General features: G+C 34.6%; 1 pseudogene; it reads right to left on the bottom strand.

Annotated features, from left to right (window-relative positions):
* Positions 1–1961: 1961 nt before the first annotated feature.
* LOC134613160 (U5 spliceosomal RNA) lies at positions 1962–2083 on the bottom strand (annotated as a pseudogene).
* Between the last annotated feature and the right edge of the window lie 3090 nt (positions 2084–5173).

Below are 5173 nucleotides of genomic sequence, written 5' to 3'. Positions count from 1 at the left end.
TTCTCCCACTTCCTCAGAATGGGTGTTCTAAATTCCACTATGCTGAGGGGTTACAGAGGGCACTTTGCAAGCTGTAGACTAAAAGTAATCATGCTGTTATGAGCATCATAGAATTATGGTTTAATGATATCACAATAACTTTACATTCAGAGCCCAACTAGTTGAGAGAAGTTTGATAATCTAAAAACAAAGATTAATATGAAAATAATAGATGCTTCATGTTGTTTGTTAAATGTAGACTTATGAAAAGCGGATTTTAAAGGCATACTCTAATGGAATCCCAGCCGGCCAACTATTCCCCTTAAAGGGACACTCCACTGCCCAAATGCAAAATAAATAGACTCACTGTTTAGTAGATATAACCAAATAAAAACTTGCATGCATTTAATTATGCATTTACCAATGGAGTTATAGCTAAAACCAGCTTGCAAAATCTACAATTTTCTTGCCTGCTGCTTTTGCAAGCCATCTGCTTCAATCCCTATGCAGACATCCATGTCTCCTTGTTTTAAATAAAGAATTCCTTTTAGAAGAAACCTCAGGTGTGCCTGGATATTTCTTTTTCTCCATTCTGTGGCTGTCCAGACTTTCCAATGAAGTCTATTCCACAAAGTCTTTGCAAAGCAGGTGCTCAGAGTGACTCTTCAGTTTGAGTTAACTTCACTTAGCTAACCAAACCAGGAAGTGACAAGACCTTTGGTCTAAATGAAAGCCAGGGGGGTGTAACCAGGTTAACTTATAAAAGTGTCAATTTCTGTTGAAATCTAGAATAAAAACACAGATGCACTTATAAGTAAATAAGTTATTTATAGATCATTATAGAAAGCTCAAAAACACATTAATTGCCACCAGCATTTATATTTCTATACATCTTTAAACATGTACTCACAACTTCACAACCAACATGTTTTCCTTTTGAGTGGTTTACTCAAAATCTGGGGCACCAGCAGGGCCAACTTGATATTAGGTAAGCAGGGGGCTGAACTATGGGTGTTTCAGGGGCCCAAAGGTACCCATACTGTGCACGCTACCTAGCCTAGCAGCTACATCTGTCTTAAAATGATTTTCTTGATTTGGCATTCTATAGACTTGGATATTCGTTCAACTTCAAGCTGAAATGTAGCAAAATCATAAACCCAAAGCAATGCATAATAGTGAGAGGTGACCAACAGAGGGAAGAAAATGAGAATCAGTAAACAAATAACATAATTCTCCTCCTCTTTGCCCCATATCTGTTACTTTTTCTTATTTGAGAACCAAATGGCAGCAAAATCTGCCTATTGGAATATGGTCAAATATATACATAATATTAATGTTTATTGCACCTTTTCGATAATCTGATTTGTTTTTCCAGATTTTTTTTCATTAAAATAATTTGGCCAAGCCAAACCGCCATATTGTCAAAAGTCAGTCATCTCGAAAAAAAATTAATTTCCAGCAAAGTGGTTTGGGTAAAACTATTTTTTGTTGTACACAAGTCTAGTATATTATGATGTGTTAACCATCCAAATTGTCTGCATGTTTTTAACACTGATTTGCAAATTATTAGTCTTCAAATATGTTTAACACCTCTTTACTTAGTCTTCAACTAAGCAATCTTTATTTTAATTGGTTAATGTGTAGGGCTAAATTCTACAAATTTGGACACATTAACTCTGGTCATTAAATAGCAGTTCTCTCATAGAATATTATAACTGGAAACGTATTTGTGCTTAGAGAAAACAGCCAATAGGTTCTTAACATGTATCATAATTAACATGTGTTGTGAGTGTTAATTACACATTTATATTAATAAATAATCATTTTGATTCTCGTTGCTCATTTGTAAAAAATGTAGGGATATTCAGTAAACAAAGAGAAAAATACCCCTCTCTGTCTCATTAGATTGCCTTTTAGCTGAAAACAGCAAGGTGAATTGCTAGTGTAGGACTCACCCAAGAGCTTACAGTTTAAAGAAAATTATTATGTTGTTATTTATATAGCGCCAACAAATTCCGCAGTGCTTTACAATGGTTATTCCTCTCCACGGAAATCTTTAGTTAAACGCGAAAGATTTATTCGGTCTGAAGAGAAACCAGAGTAAAAGAAAATTGGATTGCTGGTAAAAAAAAACACCAGTTATTTAACTATGCATAAGGAAAAAAATATTGATTCTGCATCATAAAAGCTCAGTTAGCTCCCGATAGCAGAAGGTTAATTATAAATTGATCTTTCTCTGATACAGGATTTCTACACTCCTCCATAGGATCATCAGGTCCAGGTGCGTGTTGGAGATGTGAGAAGGCAGAAGGGACAATATGGCATGTGTGGTAGGATTGAGCTCATATACAACCTTTTTAAGACATGATTAAGGCCAAGATCACCAAACAATTTTTTTGATGCACCACCTTTTAAAAAAGATTGTGTACTGTTGCACTCCACACCTCTTCCAATTTCCAAATATAAAAAATCAATACTCAGTTTGAATTACCTCCAATCCTCACATTAGTGAATTACCCTGATAATCTCATAAAGTTTACCAACTACCAACTTGGATGTAAAAATGCATGCTAACCTAATATGCAAGGGGTACCTCTTGAACCACACTGTAACTGATTTTCTAGGTGTATATAAGTTAAAGCACAGAACAAATAAATTTATGTTATATTAAATATGTGCATTATTGTGGCATTATTGTGTTGAACTCCTTCTAAGCAAAGGCTTTGGTAGTTTTTTATGTATAAGCCAAGAAGCATGAGTTTTGCTTGCATTCACATTTAGTGAATGTATCGACATTTCTAATAGTTGGGATGCTTACCTAAACTGGCCTGTTCTTTTCATATTTTTATATTACACAAAACATATTATATAACATGTGGAAAAAGTTACTGATTTATGACTGCTCTAATGTAATGTTGTTTAATTATATTATAGAATAATACTGTATTTGAGCCAAAAATAATGTACATTTTAGAGCACACGAGTGATAAAATTTCACAAGTGTAGTCATTAGGAAATAATTACAGATATTACATATGCAAGCAAAACTTTTCTCATTTTTTTTAAAGAGTTAAAGCGTCATATAGGGAAATGAGAGCATTGAACCAAAGCTGGTTCATGCTTAAGGGACAAATTTGGTTAAACTATATTGAAAGACATTCTGAAATCACCCTAAATCTGGCCCTGACTTTTATATTCCAATTGTTGAGCAACTGGGAAAAACATAAAATGGCAAGTGACCCAATAAATGCGTGCGTGTCTTTGCAACTATGTTTGAATAAACCTTGAAGCATAATTCTTCAATCTAGAATAGAAATTTGTAATGTTTTACAACCTCTTCATTTTTTATCAACTTGCAAAAATATATACTTATTTGTTATATTATAAATATTCTATTTTCTATAATGTAATATTATTTATTTGGTATTAAGGAGTCTTTATGTGCAGAAGAAATATTCTGTACTTTATATCACAAAATGCTATTTAAAAAGGATATAGTTTAACCACCTAGGTAAATATTACTTGTTATCTTATTTGAGGTCCTAAAATACCTATATTGTGTTTATGTATGTAATATATGAGATAATGGTTTAAGAGACATAAATGTTATTTTACTTATGCGCAAAAAAAAAAAAAAATTATATATATATATATATATATATATATATATATATATATATATATATATATGTACAAAACATTCTAATAATTCATACATCTGTTTTGGGTTAATCTCCCATTCTTATTTCTTCTTTTGAATATGATAGACTGTATAAGCTCTAATATAAGCGAATAAAAAATTGGCAGTGGCTGTTCCAGTAGGGTACAAATATTGAAAGGTGACAAGCCTACATTACAGGGTTACCTAAGCCTTTTTCATATTTTTAATTAGATTGCGCTGTTAATCACTAAGTACTAGTCCCATCTCCCATTAGTACTTTATAAAATGCTAAAAACGATGTTAAAAAATACTTGGAATGAAGCTCTGTGTAAGGATATTCCAGATTCCATCTTGATGTCATGACATGTCACCCATTTTCGCTCAATGGTCCAACCAAATGCTTCTCAAATGCTCAAATGCTCATAGAGAAGCATGTTTCTTTTAGAAAGCATTTAATTGGACATTTCTCACTGGCATAGTGTGCATGCAGAGAAGGGAGGTAGTGGGATGTGGACAAAGGGAAGCAGGGGATTAGAGAAATAAAATGATAAATGAACCAATGTGGGGAGGTGGGGAGGTGGGAAGGCTGGGACAGATCACAAAAGCGTGTAGGGAACAAGGAGAGATAAAGATTTTGCCTTGAAGATGCTACCTACCTGAAAGGATAGAAGCTCACTAGGTCTGCCTCCACCAGATTCCTTTCTCAATGACTACTTCTAAAAGCAGTAATGGTCATGGACATTGGAGTAATTCTTTAAGCAGAATTTTCTAAAGAGTTAATTGATGGAGCTATGGTGTTTTTAAAGGTAACATTGAACAATTCTGCTGTAAGCAGTAGAACACCAATATTTTATATTGTATTTTAAAGTGGTTTATCAATATTTAAGATCTTTATTTCACCTGTGTTAGAATTAATTGCATTATAGTCACAATCAGCACATATGATAGTTTACTCCTAATTAATGCTTTCGCTTCTCTTAGAATTAATCTCCACTAGTGAAAATAATGCAGCATAGTAAAAAGTTGACTATTGCCTGCACTGGATGTCCACTTCTATTTAACATGCTGCAAAATGAATGTTTTGCTCGTTTAATTCCAAATTCATGTTATCCAATCTATTCTGACTCCAATGGATTAAAGGTAGATAGATTGTCCTGTTGATTCCTCCAGAGTCCTCCTGTGGGTAAGGAGTGTTAAAGGACCGCTCTAGCATGAGAAATATAAACATGTATAGTTTTACTTACTTTTAGGGCATAACGGTCTTGCCACAGTTGTCATTCCTCCCCTTTGCGGAGATCATAACTACAGATGACATTAATGAGGTCTGGGCAAACCAGGCAAATGCCCAGTGGGCTGCAATGGGCATGAGTCAAGCCCACTAGTGTGATCACAGAATCTCCCCGGCCGACCTCTTCAGGGCTGATGCAACCTGAGGACCAGCCCAAAAAAGGTCCTCAGGATTTCCCTCCCCGGCCAGCCCGTTGTAATACCTCTGGGCCCAGTGAACTGCTCCCAGAAGTGATCAGACCGTTG

This window comes from Pelobates fuscus, chromosome 5 (assembly GCF_036172605.1).
Source record: "Pelobates fuscus isolate aPelFus1 chromosome 5, aPelFus1.pri, whole genome shotgun sequence".
In the NCBI taxonomy this organism is placed as follows: Eukaryota; Metazoa; Chordata; class Amphibia; order Anura; family Pelobatidae; genus Pelobates; species Pelobates fuscus.
Note: the sequence above shows the minus strand (reverse complement) of the source record. Positions and strands in the feature narration are given on the sequence as shown.